The 22,559-nt window shown below is 50.9% G+C and overlaps 29 non-coding genes across 29 annotated transcripts; all 29 read right to left on the bottom strand.

Moving 5' to 3' along the window:
• Positions 1-97: 97 nt before the first annotated feature.
• Positions 98-170, bottom strand: Trnaa-agc. The gene has a single exon. It is a non-coding gene; the product is annotated as a tRNA-Ala (tRNA).
• Positions 171-579: 409 nt separating this feature from the next.
• On the bottom strand, positions 580-652 carry Trnaa-ugc. Its single transcript has one exon. It is a non-coding gene; the product is annotated as a tRNA-Ala (tRNA).
• Positions 653-1,665: 1,013 nt separating this feature from the next.
• Trnaa-agc lies at positions 1,666-1,738 on the bottom strand. Its single transcript has one exon. It is a non-coding gene; the product is annotated as a tRNA-Ala (tRNA).
• A 416-nt stretch (positions 1,739-2,154) lies between these two features.
• Trnaa-ugc lies at positions 2,155-2,227 on the bottom strand. Its single transcript has one exon. It is a non-coding gene; the product is annotated as a tRNA-Ala (tRNA).
• A 1,013-nt stretch (positions 2,228-3,240) lies between these two features.
• Positions 3,241-3,313, bottom strand: Trnaa-agc. Its single transcript has one exon. It is a non-coding gene; the product is annotated as a tRNA-Ala (tRNA).
• Positions 3,314-3,729: 416 nt separating this feature from the next.
• Positions 3,730-3,802, bottom strand: Trnaa-ugc. The gene has a single exon. It is a non-coding gene; the product is annotated as a tRNA-Ala (tRNA).
• A 1,013-nt stretch (positions 3,803-4,815) lies between these two features.
• Positions 4,816-4,888, bottom strand: Trnaa-agc. The gene has a single exon. It is a non-coding gene; the product is annotated as a tRNA-Ala (tRNA).
• Positions 4,889-5,304: 416 nt separating this feature from the next.
• Trnaa-ugc lies at positions 5,305-5,377 on the bottom strand. Its single transcript has one exon. It is a non-coding gene; the product is annotated as a tRNA-Ala (tRNA).
• A 1,013-nt stretch (positions 5,378-6,390) lies between these two features.
• Trnaa-agc lies at positions 6,391-6,463 on the bottom strand. The gene has a single exon. It is a non-coding gene; the product is annotated as a tRNA-Ala (tRNA).
• A 416-nt stretch (positions 6,464-6,879) lies between these two features.
• Trnaa-ugc lies at positions 6,880-6,952 on the bottom strand. The gene has a single exon. It is a non-coding gene; the product is annotated as a tRNA-Ala (tRNA).
• Positions 6,953-7,965: 1,013 nt separating this feature from the next.
• On the bottom strand, positions 7,966-8,038 carry Trnaa-agc. The gene has a single exon. It is a non-coding gene; the product is annotated as a tRNA-Ala (tRNA).
• Positions 8,039-8,454: 416 nt separating this feature from the next.
• Trnaa-ugc lies at positions 8,455-8,527 on the bottom strand. Its single transcript has one exon. It is a non-coding gene; the product is annotated as a tRNA-Ala (tRNA).
• Positions 8,528-9,540: 1,013 nt separating this feature from the next.
• Trnaa-agc lies at positions 9,541-9,613 on the bottom strand. Its single transcript has one exon. It is a non-coding gene; the product is annotated as a tRNA-Ala (tRNA).
• Positions 9,614-10,029: 416 nt separating this feature from the next.
• Positions 10,030-10,102, bottom strand: Trnaa-ugc. Its single transcript has one exon. It is a non-coding gene; the product is annotated as a tRNA-Ala (tRNA).
• Positions 10,103-11,115: 1,013 nt separating this feature from the next.
• On the bottom strand, positions 11,116-11,188 carry Trnaa-agc. The gene has a single exon. It is a non-coding gene; the product is annotated as a tRNA-Ala (tRNA).
• A 416-nt stretch (positions 11,189-11,604) lies between these two features.
• Trnaa-ugc lies at positions 11,605-11,677 on the bottom strand. The gene has a single exon. It is a non-coding gene; the product is annotated as a tRNA-Ala (tRNA).
• A 1,013-nt stretch (positions 11,678-12,690) lies between these two features.
• Positions 12,691-12,763, bottom strand: Trnaa-agc. The gene has a single exon. It is a non-coding gene; the product is annotated as a tRNA-Ala (tRNA).
• Positions 12,764-13,179: 416 nt separating this feature from the next.
• Trnaa-ugc lies at positions 13,180-13,252 on the bottom strand. Its single transcript has one exon. It is a non-coding gene; the product is annotated as a tRNA-Ala (tRNA).
• A 1,013-nt stretch (positions 13,253-14,265) lies between these two features.
• Trnaa-agc lies at positions 14,266-14,338 on the bottom strand. Its single transcript has one exon. It is a non-coding gene; the product is annotated as a tRNA-Ala (tRNA).
• Positions 14,339-14,754: 416 nt separating this feature from the next.
• On the bottom strand, positions 14,755-14,827 carry Trnaa-ugc. Its single transcript has one exon. It is a non-coding gene; the product is annotated as a tRNA-Ala (tRNA).
• A 1,013-nt stretch (positions 14,828-15,840) lies between these two features.
• Positions 15,841-15,913, bottom strand: Trnaa-agc. The gene has a single exon. It is a non-coding gene; the product is annotated as a tRNA-Ala (tRNA).
• A 416-nt stretch (positions 15,914-16,329) lies between these two features.
• Positions 16,330-16,402, bottom strand: Trnaa-ugc. Its single transcript has one exon. It is a non-coding gene; the product is annotated as a tRNA-Ala (tRNA).
• Positions 16,403-17,415: 1,013 nt separating this feature from the next.
• Trnaa-agc lies at positions 17,416-17,488 on the bottom strand. The gene has a single exon. It is a non-coding gene; the product is annotated as a tRNA-Ala (tRNA).
• Positions 17,489-17,904: 416 nt separating this feature from the next.
• Trnaa-ugc lies at positions 17,905-17,977 on the bottom strand. Its single transcript has one exon. It is a non-coding gene; the product is annotated as a tRNA-Ala (tRNA).
• Positions 17,978-18,991: 1,014 nt separating this feature from the next.
• Positions 18,992-19,064, bottom strand: Trnaa-agc. The gene has a single exon. It is a non-coding gene; the product is annotated as a tRNA-Ala (tRNA).
• Positions 19,065-19,480: 416 nt separating this feature from the next.
• Positions 19,481-19,553, bottom strand: Trnaa-ugc. Its single transcript has one exon. It is a non-coding gene; the product is annotated as a tRNA-Ala (tRNA).
• Positions 19,554-20,566: 1,013 nt separating this feature from the next.
• On the bottom strand, positions 20,567-20,639 carry Trnaa-agc. The gene has a single exon. It is a non-coding gene; the product is annotated as a tRNA-Ala (tRNA).
• A 416-nt stretch (positions 20,640-21,055) lies between these two features.
• Trnaa-ugc lies at positions 21,056-21,128 on the bottom strand. The gene has a single exon. It is a non-coding gene; the product is annotated as a tRNA-Ala (tRNA).
• A 1,014-nt stretch (positions 21,129-22,142) lies between these two features.
• Trnaa-agc lies at positions 22,143-22,215 on the bottom strand. Its single transcript has one exon. It is a non-coding gene; the product is annotated as a tRNA-Ala (tRNA).
• Positions 22,216-22,559: the final 344 nt, after the last annotated feature.

The following is a 22,559-nucleotide window of genomic DNA, read 5'->3' as shown; positions in this document are numbered from 1 at the left end:
CTGCTAATCGTTGGCTCGTATCTGCCTTGACACATTTTCTGGCTGTGAATTATTCCACGTGCATGGCAGTGTGCGCATGTTGGTGTGTTAAAAATTCTGGAGGCGCTGGGTATCGATCCCAGTACCTCTCGCATGCTAAGCGAGCGCTCTACCATCTGAGCTACGCCCCCTGCTGACGAACTGCGCTACATACAGCCATATCAATGGCACAGACCCTTGCACTCCCATTATTCCGCTGACAAACACTACTCTCAATGTGCCCGTGAGGGTGTCTTTCAGGTTTCCTGCATTCTGTATCGAATCGTAGTTGGCCAAAATCAAAGTGGCACGCACGACGTCGAAAATAGCGTTCGGCCAACGCTCTGAGGTAGACGAACGTGTTGTCCACTCTCTAGACTTCATTGAGGTTAGGCCGTATACCTAAGGCAGATTTGCACTCGATGACACCTCGACAACAGCCGGTCCTCACATTTACGTCTTGCTCTCCTTACGTCAGGTATACGAGTCTGTGACGCTGGCTTTGCAACGTGCCTTTAGGCTCGCCGCGACCAACACTTACCACGCACTGACCACAAAACATGGAGGCGCCGGGGTTTGAACCCGGGACCTTTCACATGCAAAGCGAACGCTCTACCAACTGAGCTACGCCCCCAAGCACAACCAAGCTGCGCTGTTCTCCGTTCTTTGCTACTCTTATGTGCACGGACACGATGGTTGGTTGGTTTGCAGGGGTGAAGGGACCAGAGTACAAAGGCGCGGACACGTTCACATACGCAAGAGTTCCAAGTAGTTTCGATGCTCTGGTATTACGACTGCAAATTCCGTCCGTTTTTAACGTCTTAAATTGAAGGGACAGTCACAAGTTGCTCCGTTTTCACTCCATGTCGACAATCACACAGCACCTGAGGTAACAAGCACATCTGAAGACCCATTGTGCACTCGACTGTTCATGCCAACTCACTGCCTCGCACTTTACTACTGTGTACCACTCTTGTCGTCCAACTGCAAAAGACTGGGCCACAACAACTTTCCGCGTCTCCATTGCACTGCGCAAACTACGAAACGCTCCCCAAACATGCCACTCACCCACGCAGACGACTTTTCCGACTTTACACGACGCTCACGCAACGCTCACGCTAGTGACAGCCTTATTTAGAGCTTGACGTCGCACACAATCGAATGAGCACATTTCGCCTACGACTTAGGCCGCCCTCCTAGTGTGGCTGTTCGGTGTCTGCAGGCAGCGAGGGGCTGCAAGCTTCCTGTGTTCGCGCCTATGTCACCTCTGCTTGCTTGTCAGAGACAGAGTATCGCAAAACATACAACTCACTCCATGAATTGATTGCTACGGCATCTGTCATCAGCAGTCACAACTAGCAACACCAGTAGCAGCCGACTGCACGTCAAGAATTGGAATGTGCAGTGGGATTTTTGTGAATTCGGCGCAAGGCTGATCTTTGCGACATAGGTTTGAGAATCTTATGGGAACACTTGTACTGTTTCTAAATTAAGTGTAGTGGTGGGAGGAGGGTGCTTCGTGCGCATTACAGCACGCTTGCCAATTGTGGCTGCTAATCGTTGGCTCGTATCTGCCTTGACACATTTTCTGGCTGTGAATTATTCCACTTGCATGGCAGTGTGCGCATGTTGGTGTGTTAAAAATTCTGGAGGCGCTGGGTATCGATCCCAGTACCTCTCGCATGCTAAGCGAGCGCTCTACCATCTGAGCTACGCCCCCTGCTGACGAACTGCGCTACATACAGCCATATCAATGGCACAGACCCTTGCACTCCCATTATTCCGCTGACAAACACTACTCTCAATGTGCCCGTGAGGGTGTCTTTCAGGTTTCCTGCATTCTGTATCGAATCGTAGTTGGCCAAAATCAAAGTGGCACGCACGACGTCGAAAATAGCGTTCGGCCAACGCTCTGAGGTAGACGAACGTGTTGTCCACTCTCTAGACTTCATTGAGGTTAGGCCGTTATACCTAAGGCAGATTTGCACTCGATGACACCTCGACAACAGCCGGTCCTCACATTTACGTCTTGCTCTCCTTACGTCAGTATACGAGTCTGTGACGCTGGCTTTGCAACATCTTGCGTGCCTTTAGGCTCGCCGCGACCAACACTTACCACGCACTGACCACAAAACATGGAGGCGCCGGGGTTTGAACCCGGGACCTTTCACATGCAAAGCGAACGCTCTACCAACTGAGCTACGCCCCCAAGCACAACCAAGCTGCGCTGTTCTCCGTTCTTTGCTACTCTTATGTGCACGGACACGATGGTTGGTTGGTTTGCAGGGGTGAAGGGACCAGAGTACAAAGGCGCGGACACGTTCACATACGCAAGAGTTCCAAGTAGTTTCGATGCTCTGGTATTACGACTGCAAATTCCGTCCGTTTTTAACGTCTTAAATTGAAGGGACAGTCACAAGTTGCTCCGTTTTCACTCCATGTCGACAATCACACAGCACCTGAGGTAACAAGCACATCTGAAGACCCATTGTGCACTCGACTGTTCATGCCAACTCACTGCCTCGCACTTTACTACTGTGTACCACTCTTGTCGTCCAACTGCAAAAGACTGGGCCACAACAACTTTCCGCGTCTCCATTGCACTGCGCAAACTACGAAACGCTCCCCAAACATGCCACTCACCCACGCAGACGACTTTTCCGACTTTACACGACGCTCACGCAACGCTCACGCTAGTGACAGCCTTATTTAGAGCTTGACGTCGCACACAATCGAATGAGCACATTTCGCCTACGACTTAGGCCGCCCTCCTAGTGTGGCTGTTCGGTGTCTGCAGGCAGCGAGGGGCTGCAAGCTTCCTGTGTTCGCGCCTATGTCACCTCTGCTTGCTTGTCAGAGACAGAGTATCGCAAAACATACAACTCACTCCATGAATTGATTGCTACGGCATCTGTCATCAGCAGTCACAACTAGCAACACCAGTAGCAGCCGACTGCACGTCAAGAATTGGAATGTGCAGTGGGATTTTTGTGAATTCGGCGCAAGGCTGATCTTTGCGACATAGGTTTGAGAATCTTATGGGAACACTTGTACTGTTTCTAAATTAAGTGTAGTGGTGGGAGGAGGGTGCTTCGTGCGCATTACAGCACGCTTGCCAATTGTGGCTGCTAATCGTTGGCTCGTATCTGCCTTGACACATTTTCTGGCTGTGAATTATTCCACTTGCATGGCAGTGTGCGCATGTTGGTGTGTTAAAAATTCTGGAGGCGCTGGGTATCGATCCCAGTACCTCTCGCATGCTAAGCGAGCGCTCTACCATCTGAGCTACGCCCCCTGCTGACGAACTGCGCTACATACAGCCATATCAATGGCACAGACCCTTGCACTCCCATTATTCCGCTGACAAACACTACTCTCAATGTGCCCGTGAGGGTGTCTTTCAGGTTTCCTGCATTCTGTATCGAATCGTAGTTGGCCAAAATCAAAGTGGCACGCACGACGTCGAAAATAGCGTTCGGCCAACGCTCTGAGGTAGACGAACGTGTTGTCCACTCTCTAGACTTCATTGAGGTTAGGCCGTTATACCTAAGGCAGATTTGCACTCGATGACACCTCGACAACAGCCGGTCCTCACATTTACGTCTTGCTCTCCTTACGTCAGTATACGAGTCTGTGACGCTGGCTTTGCAACATCTTGCGTGCCTTTAGGCTCGCCGCGACCAACACTTACCACGCACTGACCACAAAACATGGAGGCGCCGGGGTTTGAACCCGGGACCTTTCACATGCAAAGCGAACGCTCTACCAACTGAGCTACGCCCCCAAGCACAACCAAGCTGCGCTGTTCTCCGTTCTTTGCTACTCTTATGTGCACGGACACGATGGTTGGTTGGTTTGCAGGGGTGAAGGGACCAGAGTACAAAGGCGCGGACACGTTCACATACGCAAGAGTTCCAAGTAGTTTCGATGCTCTGGTATTACGACTGCAAATTCCGTCCGTTTTTAACGTCTTAAATTGAAGGGACAGTCACAAGTTGCTCCGTTTTCACTCCATGTCGACAATCACACAGCACCTGAGGTAACAAGCACATCTGAAGACCCATTGTGCACTCGACTGTTCATGCCAACTCACTGCCTCGCACTTTACTACTGTGTACCACTCTTGTCGTCCAACTGCAAAAGACTGGGCCACAACAACTTTCCGCGTCTCCATTGCACTGCGCAAACTACGAAACGCTCCCCAAACATGCCACTCACCCACGCAGACGACTTTTCCGACTTTACACGACGCTCACGCAACGCTCACGCTAGTGACAGCCTTATTTAGAGCTTGACGTCGCACACAATCGAATGAGCACATTTCGCCTACGACTTAGGCCGCCCTCCTAGTGTGGCTGTTCGGTGTCTGCAGGCAGCGAGGGGCTGCAAGCTTCCTGTGTTCGCGCCTATGTCACCTCTGCTTGCTTGTCAGAGACAGAGTATCGCAAAACATACAACTCACTCCATGAATTGATTGCTACGGCATCTGTCATCAGCAGTCACAACTAGCAACACCAGTAGCAGCCGACTGCACGTCAAGAATTGGAATGTGCAGTGGGATTTTTGTGAATTCGGCGCAAGGCTGATCTTTGCGACATAGGTTTGAGAATCTTATGGGAACACTTGTACTGTTTCTAAATTAAGTGTAGTGGTGGGAGGAGGGTGCTTCGTGCGCATTACAGCACGCTTGCCAATTGTGGCTGCTAATCGTTGGCTCGTATCTGCCTTGACACATTTTCTGGCTGTGAATTATTCCACTTGCATGGCAGTGTGCGCATGTTGGTGTGTTAAAAATTCTGGAGGCGCTGGGTATCGATCCCAGTACCTCTCGCATGCTAAGCGAGCGCTCTACCATCTGAGCTACGCCCCCTGCTGACGAACTGCGCTACATACAGCCATATCAATGGCACAGACCCTTGCACTCCCATTATTCCGCTGACAAACACTACTCTCAATGTGCCCGTGAGGGTGTCTTTCAGGTTTCCTGCATTCTGTATCGAATCGTAGTTGGCCAAAATCAAAGTGGCACGCACGACGTCGAAAATAGCGTTCGGCCAACGCTCTGAGGTAGACGAACGTGTTGTCCACTCTCTAGACTTCATTGAGGTTAGGCCGTTATACCTAAGGCAGATTTGCACTCGATGACACCTCGACAACAGCCGGTCCTCACATTTACGTCTTGCTCTCCTTACGTCAGTATACGAGTCTGTGACGCTGGCTTTGCAACATCTTGCGTGCCTTTAGGCTCGCCGCGACCAACACTTACCACGCACTGACCACAAAACATGGAGGCGCCGGGGTTTGAACCCGGGACCTTTCACATGCAAAGCGAACGCTCTACCAACTGAGCTACGCCCCCAAGCACAACCAAGCTGCGCTGTTCTCCGTTCTTTGCTACTCTTATGTGCACGGACACGATGGTTGGTTGGTTTGCAGGGGTGAAGGGACCAGAGTACAAAGGCGCGGACACGTTCACATACGCAAGAGTTCCAAGTAGTTTCGATGCTCTGGTATTACGACTGCAAATTCCGTCCGTTTTTAACGTCTTAAATTGAAGGGACAGTCACAAGTTGCTCCGTTTTCACTCCATGTCGACAATCACACAGCACCTGAGGTAACAAGCACATCTGAAGACCCATTGTGCACTCGACTGTTCATGCCAACTCACTGCCTCGCACTTTACTACTGTGTACCACTCTTGTCGTCCAACTGCAAAAGACTGGGCCACAACAACTTTCCGCGTCTCCATTGCACTGCGCAAACTACGAAACGCTCCCCAAACATGCCACTCACCCACGCAGACGACTTTTCCGACTTTACACGACGCTCACGCAACGCTCACGCTAGTGACAGCCTTATTTAGAGCTTGACGTCGCACACAATCGAATGAGCACATTTCGCCTACGACTTAGGCCGCCCTCCTAGTGTGGCTGTTCGGTGTCTGCAGGCAGCGAGGGGCTGCAAGCTTCCTGTGTTCGCGCCTATGTCACCTCTGCTTGCTTGTCAGAGACAGAGTATCGCAAAACATACAACTCACTCCATGAATTGATTGCTACGGCATCTGTCATCAGCAGTCACAACTAGCAACACCAGTAGCAGCCGACTGCACGTCAAGAATTGGAATGTGCAGTGGGATTTTTGTGAATTCGGCGCAAGGCTGATCTTTGCGACATAGGTTTGAGAATCTTATGGGAACACTTGTACTGTTTCTAAATTAAGTGTAGTGGTGGGAGGAGGGTGCTTCGTGCGCATTACAGCACGCTTGCCAATTGTGGCTGCTAATCGTTGGCTCGTATCTGCCTTGACACATTTTCTGGCTGTGAATTATTCCACTTGCATGGCAGTGTGCGCATGTTGGTGTGTTAAAAATTCTGGAGGCGCTGGGTATCGATCCCAGTACCTCTCGCATGCTAAGCGAGCGCTCTACCATCTGAGCTACGCCCCCTGCTGACGAACTGCGCTACATACAGCCATATCAATGGCACAGACCCTTGCACTCCCATTATTCCGCTGACAAACACTACTCTCAATGTGCCCGTGAGGGTGTCTTTCAGGTTTCCTGCATTCTGTATCGAATCGTAGTTGGCCAAAATGAAAGTGGCACGCACGACGTCGAAAATAGCGTTCGGCCAACGCTCTGAGGTAGACGAACGTGTTGTCCACTCTCTAGACTTCATTGAGGTTAGGCCGTTATACCTAAGGCAGATTTGCACTCGATGACACCTCGACAACAGCCGGTCCTCACATTTACGTCTTGCTCTCCTTACGTCAGTATACGAGTCTGTGACGCTGGCTTTGCAACATCTTGCGTGCCTTTAGGCTCGCCGCGACCAACACTTACCACGCACTGACCACAAAACATGGAGGCGCCGGGGTTTGAACCCGGGACCTTTCACATGCAAAGCGAACGCTCTACCAACTGAGCTACGCCCCCAAGCACAACCAAGCTGCGCTGTTCTCCGTTCTTTGCTACTCTTATGTGCACGGACACGATGGTTGGTTGGTTTGCAGGGGTGAAGGGACCAGAGTACAAAGGCGCGGACACGTTCACATACGCAAGAGTTCCAAGTAGTTTCGATGCTCTGGTATTACGACTGCAAATTCCGTCCGTTTTTAACGTCTTAAATTGAAGGGACAGTCACAAGTTGCTCCGTTTTCACTCCATGTCGACAATCACACAGCACCTGAGGTAACAAGCACATCTGAAGACCCATTGTGCACTCGACTGTTCATGCCAACTCACTGCCTCGCACTTTACTACTGTGTACCACTCTTGTCGTCCAACTGCAAAAGACTGGGCCACAACAACTTTCCGCGTCTCCATTGCACTGCGCAAACTACGAAACGCTCCCCAAACATGCCACTCACCCACGCAGACGACTTTTCCGACTTTACACGACGCTCACGCAACGCTCACGCTAGTGACAGCCTTATTTAGAGCTTGACGTCGCACACAATCGAATGAGCACATTTCGCCTACGACTTAGGCCGCCCTCCTAGTGTGGCTGTTCGGTGTCTGCAGGCAGCGAGGGGCTGCAAGCTTCCTGTGTTCGCGCCTATGTCACCTCTGCTTGCTTGTCAGAGACAGAGTATCGCAAAACATACAACTCACTCCATGAATTGATTGCTACGGCATCTGTCATCAGCAGTCACAACTAGCAACACCAGTAGCAGCCGACTGCACGTCAAGAATTGGAATGTGCAGTGGGATTTTTGTGAATTCGGCGCAAGGCTGATCTTTGCGACATAGGTTTGAGAATCTTATGGGAACACTTGTACTGTTTCTAAATTAAGTGTAGTGGTGGGAGGAGGGTGCTTCGTGCGCATTACAGCACGCTTGCCAATTGTGGCTGCTAATCGTTGGCTCGTATCTGCCTTGACACATTTTCTGGCTGTGAATTATTCCACTTGCATGGCAGTGTGCGCATGTTGGTGTGTTAAAAATTCTGGAGGCGCTGGGTATCGATCCCAGTACCTCTCGCATGCTAAGCGAGCGCTCTACCATCTGAGCTACGCCCCCTGCTGACGAACTGCGCTACATACAGCCATATCAATGGCACAGACCCTTGCACTCCCATTATTCCGCTGACAAACACTACTCTCAATGTGCCCGTGAGGGTGTCTTTCAGGTTTCCTGCATTCTGTATCGAATCGTAGTTGGCCAAAATCAAAGTGGCACGCACGACGTCGAAAATAGCGTTCGGCCAACGCTCTGAGGTAGACGAACGTGTTGTCCACTCTCTAGACTTCATTGAGGTTAGGCCGTTATACCTAAGGCAGATTTGCACTCGATGACACCTCGACAACAGCCGGTCCTCACATTTACGTCTTGCTCTCCTTACGTCAGTATACGAGTCTGTGACGCTGGCTTTGCAACATCTTGCGTGCCTTTAGGCTCGCCGCGACCAACACTTACCACGCACTGACCACAAAACATGGAGGCGCCGGGGTTTGAACCCGGGACCTTTCACATGCAAAGCGAACGCTCTACCAACTGAGCTACGCCCCCAAGCACAACCAAGCTGCGCTGTTCTCCGTTCTTTGCTACTCTTATGTGCACGGACACGATGGTTGGTTGGTTTGCAGGGGTGAAGGGACCAGAGTACAAAGGCGCGGACACGTTCACATACGCAAGAGTTCCAAGTAGTTTCGATGCTCTGGTATTACGACTGCAAATTCCGTCCGTTTTTAACGTCTTAAATTGAAGGGACAGTCACAAGTTGCTCCGTTTTCACTCCATGTCGACAATCACACAGCACCTGAGGTAACAAGCACATCTGAAGACCCATTGTGCACTCGACTGTTCATGCCAACTCACTGCCTCGCACTTTACTACTGTGTACCACTCTTGTCGTCCAACTGCAAAAGACTGGGCCACAACAACTTTCCGCGTCTCCATTGCACTGCGCAAACTACGAAACGCTCCCCAAACATGCCACTCACCCACGCAGACGACTTTTCCGACTTTACACGACGCTCACGCAACGCTCACGCTAGTGACAGCCTTATTTAGAGCTTGACGTCGCACACAATCGAATGAGCACATTTCGCCTACGACTTAGGCCGCCCTCCTAGTGTGGCTGTTCGGTGTCTGCAGGCAGCGAGGGGCTGCAAGCTTCCTGTGTTCGCGCCTATGTCACCTCTGCTTGCTTGTCAGAGACAGAGTATCGCAAAACATACAACTCACTCCATGAATTGATTGCTACGGCATCTGTCATCAGCAGTCACAACTAGCAACACCAGTAGCAGCCGACTGCACGTCAAGAATTGGAATGTGCAGTGGGATTTTTGTGAATTCGGCGCAAGGCTGATCTTTGCGACATAGGTTTGAGAATCTTATGGGAACACTTGTACTGTTTCTAAATTAAGTGTAGTGGTGGGAGGAGGGTGCTTCGTGCGCATTACAGCACGCTTGCCAATTGTGGCTGCTAATCGTTGGCTCGTATCTGCCTTGACACATTTTCTGGCTGTGAATTATTCCACTTGCATGGCAGTGTGCGCATGTTGGTGTGTTAAAAATTCTGGAGGCGCTGGGTATCGATCCCAGTACCTCTCGCATGCTAAGCGAGCGCTCTACCATCTGAGCTACGCCCCCTGCTGACGAACTGCGCTACATACAGCCATATCAATGGCACAGACCCTTGCACTCCCATTATTCCGCTGACAAACACTACTCTCAATGTGCCCGTGAGGGTGTCTTTCAGGTTTCCTGCATTCTGTATCGAATCGTAGTTGGCCAAAATCAAAGTGGCACGCACGACGTCGAAAATAGCGTTCGGCCAACGCTCTGAGGTAGACGAACGTGTTGTCCACTCTCTAGACTTCATTGAGGTTAGGCCGTTATACCTAAGGCAGATTTGCACTCGATGACACCTCGACAACAGCCGGTCCTCACATTTACGTCTTGCTCTCCTTACGTCAGTATACGAGTCTGTGACGCTGGCTTTGCAACATCTTGCGTGCCTTTAGGCTCGCCGCGACCAACACTTACCACGCACTGACCACAAAACATGGAGGCGCCGGGGTTTGAACCCGGGACCTTTCACATGCAAAGCGAACGCTCTACCAACTGAGCTACGCCCCCAAGCACAACCAAGCTGCGCTGTTCTCCGTTCTTTGCTACTCTTATGTGCACGGACACGATGGTTGGTTGGTTTGCAGGGGTGAAGGGACCAGAGTACAAAGGCGCGGACACGTTCACATACGCAAGAGTTCCAAGTAGTTTCGATGCTCTGGTATTACGACTGCAAATTCCGTCCGTTTTTAACGTCTTAAATTGAAGGGACAGTCACAAGTTGCTCCGTTTTCACTCCATGTCGACAATCACACAGCACCTGAGGTAACAAGCACATCTGAAGACCCATTGTGCACTCGACTGTTCATGCCAACTCACTGCCTCGCACTTTACTACTGTGTACCACTCTTGTCGTCCAACTGCAAAAGACTGGGCCACAACAACTTTCCGCGTCTCCATTGCACTGCGCAAACTACGAAACGCTCCCCAAACATGCCACTCACCCACGCAGACGACTTTTCCGACTTTACACGACGCTCACGCAACGCTCACGCTAGTGACAGCCTTATTTAGAGCTTGACGTCGCACACAAGCGAATGAGCACATTTCGCCTACGACTTAGGCCGCCCTCCTAGTGTGGCTGTTCGGTGTCTGCAGGCAGCGAGGGGCTGCAAGCTTCCTGTGTTCGCGCCTATGTCACCTCTGCTTGCTTGTCAGAGACAGAGTATCGCAAAACATACAACTCACTCCATGAATTGATTGCTACGGCATCTGTCATCAGCAGTCACAACTAGCAACACCAGTAGCAGCCGACTGCACGTCAAGAATTGGAATGTGCAGTGGGATTTTTGTGAATTCGGCGCAAGGCTGATCTTTGCGACATAGGTTTGAGAATCTTATGGGAACACTTGTACTGTTTCTAAATTAAGTGTAGTGGTGGGAGGAGGGTGCTTCGTGCGCATTACAGCACGCTTGCCAATTGTGGCTGCTAATCGTTGGCTCGTATCTGCCTTGACACATTTTCTGGCTGTGAATTATTCCACTTGCATGGCAGTGTGCGCATGTTGGTGTGTTAAAAATTCTGGAGGCGCTGGGTATCGATCCCAGTACCTCTCGCATGCTAAGCGAGCGCTCTACCATCTGAGCTACGCCCCCTGCTGACGAACTGCGCTACATACAGCCATATCAATGGCACAGACCCTTGCACTCCCATTATTCCGCTGACAAACACTACTCTCAATGTGCCCGTGAGGGTGTCTTTCAGGTTTCCTGCATTCTGTATCGAATCGTAGTTGGCCAAAATCAAAGTGGCACGCACGACGTCGAAAATAGCGTTCGGCCAACGCTCTGAGGTAGACGAACGTGTTGTCCACTCTCTAGACTTCATTGAGGTTAGGCCGTTATACCTAAGGCAGATTTGCACTCGATGACACCTCGACAACAGCCGGTCCTCACATTTACGTCTTGCTCTCCTTACGTCAGTATACGAGTCTGTGACGCTGGCTTTGCAACATCTTGCGTGCCTTTAGGCTCGCCGCGACCAACACTTACCACGCACTGACCACAAAACATGGAGGCGCCGGGGTTTGAACCCGGGACCTTTCACATGCAAAGCGAACGCTCTACCAACTGAGCTACGCCCCCAAGCACAACCAAGCTGCGCTGTTCTCCGTTCTTTGCTACTCTTATGTGCACGGACACGATGGTTGGTTGGTTTGCAGGGGTGAAGGGACCAGAGTACAAAGGCGCGGACACGTTCACATACGCAAGAGTTCCAAGTAGTTTCGATGCTCTGGTATTACGACTGCAAATTCCGTCCGTTTTTAACGTCTTAAATTGAAGGGACAGTCACAAGTTGCTCCGTTTTCACTCCATGTCGACAATCACACAGCACCTGAGGTAACAAGCACATCTGAAGACCCATTGTGCACTCGACTGTTCATGCCAACTCACTGCCTCGCACTTTACTACTGTGTACCACTCTTGTCGTCCAACTGCAAAAGACTGGGCCACAACAACTTTCCGCGTCTCCATTGCACTGCGCAAACTACGAAACGCTCCCCAAACATGCCACTCACCCACGCAGACGACTTTTCCGACTTTACACGACGCTCACGCAACGCTCACGCTAGTGACAGCCTTATTTAGAGCTTGACGTCGCACACAATCGAATGAGCACATTTCGCCTACGACTTAGGCCGCCCTCCTAGTGTGGCTGTTCGGTGTCTGCAGGCAGCGAGGGGCTGCAAGCTTCCTGTGTTCGCGCCTATGTCACCTCTGCTTGCTTGTCAGAGACAGAGTATCGCAAAACATACAACTCACTCCATGAATTGATTGCTACGGCATCTGTCATCAGCAGTCACAACTAGCAACACCAGTAGCAGCCGACTGCACGTCAAGAATTGGAATGTGCAGTGGGATTTTTGTGAATTCGGCGCAAGGCTGATCTTTGCGACATAGGTTTGAGAATCTTATGGGAACACTTGTACTGTTTCTAAATTAAGTGTAGTGGTGGGAGGAGGGTGCTTCGTGCGCATTACAGCACGCTTGCCAATTGTGGCTGCTAATCGTTGGCTCGTATCTGCCTTGACACATTTTCTGGCTGTGAATTATTCCACTTGCATGGCAGTGTGCGCATGTTGGTGTGTTAAAAATTCTGGAGGCGCTGGGTATCGATCCCAGTACCTCTCGCATGCTAAGCGAGCGCTCTACCATCTGAGCTACGCCCCCTGCTGACGAACTGCGCTACATACAGCCATATCAATGGCACAGACCCTTGCACTCCCATTATTCCGCTGACAAACACTACTCTCAATGTGCCCGTGAGGGTGTCTTTCAGGTTTCCTGCATTCTGTATCGAATCGTAGTTGGCCAAAATCAAAGTGGCACGCACGACGTCGAAAATAGCGTTCGGCCAACGCTCTGAGGTAGACGAACGTGTTGTCCACTCTCTAGACTTCATTGAGGTTAGGCCGTTATACCTAAGGCAGATTTGCACTCGATGACACCTCGACAACAGCCGGTCCTCACATTTACGTCTTGCTCTCCTTACGTCAGTATACGAGTCTGTGACGCTGGCTTTGCAACATCTTGCGTGCCTTTAGGCTCGCCGCGACCAACACTTACCACGCACTGACCACAAAACATGGAGGCGCCGGGGTTTGAACCCGGGACCTTTCACATGCAAAGCGAACGCTCTACCAACTGAGCTACGCCCCCAAGCACAACCAAGCTGCGCTGTTCTCCGTTCTTTGCTACTCTTATGTGCACGGACACGATGGTTGGTTGGTTTGCAGGGGTGAAGGGACCAGAGTACAAAGGCGCGGACACGTTCACATACGCAAGAGTTCCAAGTAGTTTCGATGCTCTGGTATTACGACTGCAAATTCCGTCCGTTTTTAACGTCTTAAATTGAAGGGACAGTCACAAGTTGCTCCGTTTTCACTCCATGTCGACAATCACACAGCACCTGAGGTAACAAGCACATCTGAAGACCCATTGTGCACTCGACTGTTCATGCCAACTCACTGCCTCGCACTTTACTACTGTGTACCACTCTTGTCGTCCAACTGCAAAAGACTGGGCCACAACAACTTTCCGCGTCTCCATTGCACTGCGCAAACTACGAAACGCTCCCCAAACATGCCACTCACCCACGCAGACGACTTTTCCGACTTTACACGACGCTCACGCAACGCTCACGCTAGTGACAGCCTTATTTAGAGCTTGACGTCGCACACAATCGAATGAGCACATTTCGCCTACGACTTAGGCCGCCCTCCTAGTGTGGCTGTTCGGTGTCTGCAGGCAGCGAGGGGCTGCAAGCTTCCTGTGTTCGCGCCTATGTCACCTCTGCTTGCTTGTCAGAGACAGAGTATCGCAAAACATACAACTCACTCCATGAATTGATTGCTACGGCATCTGTCATCAGCAGTCACAACTAGCAACACCAGTAGCAGCCGACTGCACGTCAAGAATTGGAATGTGCAGTGGGATTTTTGTGAATTCGGCGCAAGGCTGATCTTTGCGACATAGGTTTGAGAATCTTATGGGAACACTTGTACTGTTTCTAAATTAAGTGTAGTGGTGGGAGGAGGGTGCTTCGTGCGCATTACAGCACGCTTGCCAATTGTGGCTGCTAATCGTTGGCTCGTATCTGCCTTGACACATTTTCTGGCTGTGAATTATTCCACTTGCATGGCAGTGTGCGCATGTTGGTGTGTTAAAAATTCTGGAGGCGCTGGGTATCGATCCCAGTACCTCTCGCATGCTAAGCGAGCGCTCTACCATCTGAGCTACGCCCCCTGCTGACGAACTGCGCTACATACAGCCATATCAATGGCACAGACCCTTGCACTCCCATTATTCCGCTGACAAACACTACTCTCAATGTGCCCGTGAGGGTGTCTTTCAGGTTTCCTGCATTCTGTATCGAATCGTAGTTGGCCAAAATCAAAGTGGCACGCACGACGTCGAAAATAGCGTTCGGCCAACGCTCTGAGGTAGACGAACGTGTTGTCCACTCTCTAGACTTCATTGAGGTTAGGCCGTTATACCTAAGGCAGATTTGCACTCGATGACACCTCGACAACAGCCGGTCCTCACATTTACGTCTTGCTCTCCTTACGTCAGTATACGAGTCTGTGACGCTGGCTTTGCAACATCTTGCGTGCCTTTAGGCTCGCCGCGACCAACACTTACCACGCACTGACCACAAAACATGGAGGCGCCGGGGTTTGAACCCGGGACCTTTCACATGCAAAGCGAACGCTCTACCAACTGAGCTACGCCCCCAAGCACAACCAAGCTGCGCTGTTCTCCGTTCTTTGCTACTCTTATGTGCACGGACACGATGGTTGGTTGGTTTGCAGGGGTGAAGGGACCAGAGTACAAAGGCGCGGACACGTTCACATACGCAAGAGTTCCAAGTAGTTTCGATGCTCTGGTATTACGACTGCAAATTCCGTCCGTTTTTAACGTCTTAAATTGAAGGGACAGTCACAAGTTGCTCCGTTTTCACTCCATGTCGACAATCACACAGCACCTGAGGTAACAAGCACATCTGAAGACCCATTGTGCACTCGACTGTTCATGCCAACTCACTGCCTCGCACTTTACTACTGTGTACCACTCTTGTCGTCCAACTGCAAAAGACTGGGCCACAACAACTTTCCGCGTCTCCATTGCACTGCGCAAACTACGAAACGCTCCCCAAACATGCCACTCACCCACGCAGACGACTTTTCCGACTTTACACGACGCTCACGCAACGCTCACGCTAGTGACAGCCTTATTTAGAGCTTGACGTCGCACACAATCGAATGAGCACATTTCGCCTACGACTTAGGCCGCCCTCCTAGTGTGGCTGTTCGGTGTCTGCAGGCAGCGAGGGGCTGCAAGCTTCCTGTGTTCGCGCCTATGTCACCTCTGCTTGCTTGTCAGAGACAGAGTATCGCAAAACATACAACTCACTCCATGAATTGATTGCTACGGCATCTGTCATCAGCAGTCACAACTAGCAACACCAGTAGCAGCCGACTGCACGTCAAGAATTGGAATGTGCAGTGGGATTTTTGTGAATTCGGCGCAAGGCTGATCTTTGCGACATAGGTTTGAGAATCTTATGGGAACACTTGTACTGTTTCTAAATTAAGTGTAGTGGTGGGAGGAGGGTGCTTCGTGCGCATTACAGCACGCTTGCCAATTGTGGCTGCTAATCGTTGGCTCGTATCTGCCTTGACACATTTTCTGGCTGTGAATTATTCCACTTGCATGGCAGTGTGCGCATGTTGGTGTGTTAAAAATTCTGGAGGCGCTGGGTATCGATCCCAGTACCTCTCGCATGCTAAGCGAGCGCTCTACCATCTGAGCTACGCCCCCTGCTGACGAACTGCGCTACATACAGCCATATCAATGGCACAGACCCTTGCACTCCCATTATTCCGCTGACAAACACTACTCTCAATGTGCCCGTGAGGGTGTCTTTCAGGTTTCCTGCATTCTGTATCGAATCGTAGTTGGCCAAAATCAAAGTGGCACGCACGACGTCGAAAATAGCGTTCGGCCAACGCTCTGAGGTAGACGAACGTGTTGTCCACTCTCTAGACTTCATTGAGGTTAGGCCGTTATACCTAAGGCAGATTTGCACTCGATGACACCTCGACAACAGCCGGTCCTCACATTTACGTCTTGCTCTCCTTACGTCAGTATACGAGTCTGTGACGCTGGCTTTGCAACATCTTGCGTGCCTTTAGGCTCGCCGCGACCAACACTTACCACGCACTGACCACAAAACATGGAGGCGCCGGGGTTTGAACCCGGGACCTTTCACATGCAAAGCGAACGCTCTACCAACTGAGCTACGCCCCCAAGCACAACCAAGCTGCGCTGTTCTCCGTTCTTTGCTACTCTTATGTGCACGGACACGATGGTTGGTTGGTTTGCAGGGGTGAAGGGACCAGAGTACAAAGGCGCGGACACGTTCACATACGCAAGAGTTCCAAGTAGTTTCGATGCTCTGGTATTACGACTGCAAATTCCGTCCGTTTTTAACGTCTTAAATTGAAGGGACAGTCACAAGTTGCTCCGTTTTCACTCCATGTCGACAATCACACAGCACCTGAGGTAACAAGCACATCTGAAGACCCATTGTGCACTCGACTGTTCATGCCAACTCACTGCCTCGCACTTTACTACTGTGTACCACTCTTGTCGTCCAACTGCAAAAGACTGGGCCACAACAACTTTCCGCGTCTCCATTGCACTGCGCAAACTACGAAACGCTCCCCAAACATGCCACTCACCCACGCAGACGACTTTTCCGACTTTACACGACGCTCACGCAACGCTCACGCTAGTGACAGCCTTATTTAGAGCTTGACGTCGCACACAATCGAATGAGCACATTTCGCCTACGACTTAGGCCGCCCTCCTAGTGTGGCTGTTCGGTGTCTGCAGGCAGCGAGGGGCTGCAAGCTTCCTGTGTTCGCGCCTATGTCACCTCTGCTTGCTTGTCAGAGACAGAGTATCGCAAAACATACAACTCACTCCATGAATTGATTGCTACGGCATCTGTCATCAGCAGTCACAACTAGCAACACCAGTAGCAGCCGACTGCACGTCAAGAATTGGAATGTGCAGTGGGATTTTTGTGAATTCGGCGCAAGGCTGATCTTTGCGACATAGGTTTGAGAATCTTATGGGAACACTTGTACTGTTTCTAAATTAAGTGTAGTGGTGGGAGGAGGGTGCTTCGTGCGCATTACAGCACGCTTGCCAATTGTGGCTGCTAATCGTTGGCTCGTATCTGCCTTGACACATTTTCTGGCTGTGAATTATTCCACTTGCATGGCAGTGTGCGCATGTTGGTGTGTTAAAAATTCTGGAGGCGCTGGGTATCGATCCCAGTACCTCTCGCATGCTAAGCGAGCGCTCTACCATCTGAGCTACGCCCCCTGCTGACGAACTGCGCTACATACAGCCATATCAATGGCACAGACCCTTGCACTCCCATTATTCCGCTGACAAACACTACTCTCAATGTGCCCGTGAGGGTGTCTTTCAGGTTTCCTGCATTCTGTATCGAATCGTAGTTGGCCAAAATCAAAGTGGCACGCACGACGTCGAAAATAGCGTTCGGCCAACGCTCTGAGGTAGACGAACGTGTTGTCCACTCTCTAGACTTCATTGAGGTTAGGCCGTTATACCTAAGGCAGATTTGCACTCGATGACACCTCGACAACAGCCGGTCCTCACATTTACGTCTTGCTCTCCTTACGTCAGTATACGAGTCTGTGACGCTGGCTTTGCAACATCTTGCGTGCCTTTAGGCTCGCCGCGACCAACACTTACCACGCACTGACCACAAAACATGGAGGCGCCGGGGTTTGAACCCGGGACCTTTCACATGCAAAGCGAACGCTCTACCAACTGAGCTACGCCCCCAAGCACAACCAAGCTGCGCTGTTCTCCGTTCTTTGCTACTCTTATGTGCACGGACACGATGGTTGGTTGGTTTGCAGGGGTGAAGGGACCAGAGTACAAAGGCGCGGACACGTTCACATACGCAAGAGTTCCAAGTAGTTTCGATGCTCTGGTATTACGACTGCAAATTCCGTCCGTTTTTAACGTCTTAAATTGAAGGGACAGTCACAAGTTGCTCCGTTTTCACTCCATGTCGACAATCACACAGCACCTGAGGTAACAAGCACATCTGAAGACCCATTGTGCACTCGACTGTTCATGCCAACTCACTGCCTCGCACTTTACTACTGTGTACCACTCTTGTCGTCCAACTGCAAAAGACTGGGCCACAACAACTTTCCGCGTCTCCATTGCACTGCGCAAACTACGAAACGCTCCCCAAACATGCCACTCACCCACGCAGACGACTTTTCCGACTTTACACGACGCTCACGCAACGCTCACGCTAGTGACAGCCTTATTTAGAGCTTGACGTCGCACACAATCGAATGAGCACATTTCGCCTACGACTTAGGCCGCCCTCCTAGTGTGGCTGTTCGGTGTCTGCAGGCAGCGAGGGGCTGCAAGCTTCCTGTGTTCGCGCCTATGTCACCTCTGCTTGCTTGTCAGAGACAGAGTATCGCAAAACATACAACTCACTCCATGAATTGATTGCTACGGGCATCTGTCATCAGCAGTCACAACTAGCAACACCAGTAGCAGCCGACTGCACGTCAAGAATTGGAATGTGCAGTGGGATTTTTGTGAATTCGGCGCAAGGCTGATCTTTGCGACATAGGTTTGAGAATCTTATGGGAACACTTGTACTGTTTCTAAATTAAGTGTAGTGGTGGGAGGAGGGTGCTTCGTGCGCATTACAGCACGCTTGCCAATTGTGGCTGCTAATCGTTGGCTCGTATCTGCCTTGACACATTTTCTGGCTGTGAATTATTCCACTTGCATGGCAGTGTGCGCATGTTGGTGTGTTAAAAATTCTGGAGGCGCTGGGTATCGATCCCAGTACCTCTCGCATGCTAAGCGAGCGCTCTACCATCTGAGCTACGCCCCCTGCTGACGAACTGCGCTACATACAGCCATATCAATGGCACAGACCCTTGCACTCCCATTATTCCGCTGACAAACACTACTCTCAATGTGCCCGTGAGGGTGTCTTTCAGGTTTCCTGCATTCTGTATCGAATCGTAGTTGGCCAAAATCAAAGTGGCACGCACGACGTCGAAAATAGCGTTCGGCCAACGCTCTGAGGTAGACGAACGTGTTGTCCACTCTCTAGACTTCATTGAGGTTAGGCCGTTATACCTAAGGCAGATTTGCACTCGATGACACCTCGACAACAGCCGGTCCTCACATTTACGTCTTGCTCTCCTTACGTCAGTATACGAGTCTGTGACGCTGGCTTTGCAACATCTTGCGTGCCTTTAGGCTCGCCGCGACCAACACTTACCACGCACTGACCACAAAACATGGAGGCGCCGGGGTTTGAACCCGGGACCTTTCACATGCAAAGCGAACGCTCTACCAACTGAGCTACGCCCCCAAGCACAACCAAGCTGCGCTGTTCTCCGTTCTTTGCTACTCTTATGTGCACGGACACGATGGTTGGTTGGTTTGCAGGGGTGAAGGGACCAGAGTACAAAGGCGCGGACACGTTCACATACGCAAGAGTTCCAAGTAGTTTCGATGCTCTGGTATTACGACTGCAAATTCCGTCCGTTTTTAACGTCTTAAATTGAAGGGACAGTCACAAGTTGCTCCGTTTTCACTCCATGTCGACAATCACACAGCACCTGAGGTAACAAGCACATCTGAAGACCCATTGTGCACTCGACTGTTCATGCCAACTCACTGCCTCGCACTTTACTACTGTGTACCACTCTTGTCGTCCAACTGCAAAAGACTGGGCCACAACAACTTTCCGCGTCTCCATTGCACTGCGCAAACTACGAAACGCTCCCCAAACATGCCACTCACCCACGCAGACGACTTTTCCGACTTTACACGACGCTCACGCAACGCTCACGCTAGTGACAGCCTTATTTAGAGCTTGACGTCGCACACAATCGAATGAGCACATTTCGCCTACGACTTAGGCCGCCCTCCTAGTGTGGCTGTTCGGTGTCTGCAGGCAGCGAGGGGCTGCAAGCTTCCTGTGTTCGCGCCTATGTCACCTCTGCTTGCTTGTCAGAGACAGAGTATCGCAAAACATACAACTCACTCCATGAATTGATTGCTACGGCATCTGTCATCAGCAGTCACAACTAGCAACACCAGTAGCAGCCGACTGCACGTCAAGAATTGGAATGTGCAGTGGGATTTTTGTGAATTCGGCGCAAGGCTGATCTTTGCGACATAGGTTTGAGAATCTTATGGGAACACTTGTACTGTTTCTAAATTAAGTGTAGTGGTGGGAGGAGGGTGCTTCGTGCGCATTACAGCACGCTTGCCAATTGTGGCTGCTAATCGTTGGCTCGTATCTGCCTTGACACATTTTCTGGCTGTGAATTATTCCACTTGCATGGCAGTGTGCGCATGTTGGTGTGTTAAAAATTCTGGAGGCGCTGGGTATCGATCCCAGTACCTCTCGCATGCTAAGCGAGCGCTCTACCATCTGAGCTACGCCCCCTGCTGACGAACTGCGCTACATACAGCCATATCAATGGCACAGACCCTTGCACTCCCATTATTCCGCTGACAAACACTACTCTCAATGTGCCCGTGAGGGTGTCTTTCAGGTTTCCTGCATTCTGTATCGAATCGTAGTTGGCCAAAATCAAAGTGGCACGCACGACGTCGAAAATAGCGTTCGGCCAACGCTCTGAGGTAGACGAACGTGTTGTCCACTCTCTAGACTTCATTGAGGTTAGGCCGTTATACCTAAGGCAGATTTGCACTCGATGACACCTCGACAACAGCCGGTCCTCACATTTACGTCTTGCTCTCCTTACGTCAGTATACGAGTCTGTGACGCTGGCTTTGCAACATCTTGCGTGCCTTTAGGCTCGCCGCGACCAACACTTACCACGCACTGACCACAAAACATGGAGGCGCCGGGGTTTGAACCCGGGACCTTTCACATGCAAAGCGAACGCTCTACCAACTGAGCTACGCCCCCAAGCACAACCAAGCTGCGCTGTTCTCCGTTCTTTGCTACTCTTATGTGCACGGACACGATGGTTGGTTGGTTTGCAGGGGTGAAGGGACCAGAGTACAAAGGCGCGGACACGTTCACATACGCAAGAGTTCCAAGTAGTTTCGATGCTCTGGTATTACGACTGCAAATTCCGTCCGTTTTTAACGTCTTAAATTGAAGGGACAGTCACAAGTTGCTCCGTTTTCACTCCATGTCGACAATCACACAGCACCTGAGGTAACAAGCACATCTGAAGACCCATTGTGCACTCGACTGTTCATGCCAACTCACTGCCTCGCACTTTACTACTGTGTACCACTCTTGTCGTCCAACTGCAAAAGACTGGGCCACAACAACTTTCCGCGTCTCCATTGCACTGCGCAAACTACGAAACGCTCCCCAAACATGCCACTCACCCACGCAGACGACTTTTCCGACTTTACACGACGCTCACGCAACGCTCACGCTAGTGACAGCCTTATTTAGAGCTTGACGTCGCACACAATCGAATGAGCACATTTCGCCTACGACTTAGGCCGCCCTCCTAGTGTGGCTGTTCGGTGTCTGCAGGCAGCGAGGGGCTGCAAGCTTCCTGTGTTCGCGCCTATGTCACCTCTGCTTGCTTGTCAGAGACAGAGTATCGCAAAACATACAACTCACTCCATGAATTGATTGCTACGGCATCTGTCATCAGCAGTCACAACTAGCAACACCAGTAGCAGCCGACTGCACGTCAAGAATTGGAATGTGCAGTGGGATTTTTTGTGAATTCGGCGCAAGGCTGATCTTTGCGACATAGGTTTGAGAATCTTATGGGAACACTTGTACTGTTTCTAAATTAAGTGTAGTGGTGGGAGGAGGGTGCTTCGTGCGCATTACAGCACGCTTGCCAATTGTGGCTGCTAATCGTTGGCTCGTATCTGCCTTGACACATTTTCTGGCTGTGAATTATTCCACTTGCATGGCAGTGTGCGCATGTTGGTGTGTTAAAAATTCTGGAGGCGCTGGGTATCGATCCCAGTACCTCTCGCATGCTAAGCGAGCGCTCTACCATCTGAGCTACGCCCCCTGCTGACGAACTGCGCTACATACAGCCATATCAATGGCACAGACCCTTGCACTCCCATTATTCCGCTGACAAACACTACTCTCAATGTGCCCGTGAGGGTGTCTTTCAGGTTTCCTGCATTCTGTATCGAATCGTAGTTGGCCAAAATCAAAGTGGCACGCACGACGTCGAAAATAGCGTTCGGCCAACGCTCTGAGGTAGACGAACGTGTTGTCCACTCTCTAGACTTCATTGAGGTTAGGCCGTTATACCTAAGGCAGATTTGCACTCGATGACACCTCGACAACAGCCGGTCCTCACATTTACGTCTTGCTCTCCTTACGTCAGTATACGAGTCTGTGACG

This window comes from Schistocerca americana, unplaced genomic scaffold (assembly GCF_021461395.2).
Source record: "Schistocerca americana isolate TAMUIC-IGC-003095 unplaced genomic scaffold, iqSchAmer2.1 HiC_scaffold_1235, whole genome shotgun sequence".
In the NCBI taxonomy this organism is placed as follows: Eukaryota; Metazoa; Arthropoda; class Insecta; order Orthoptera; family Acrididae; genus Schistocerca; species Schistocerca americana.
This window is presented reverse-complemented; position numbering and strand designations above follow the sequence as displayed.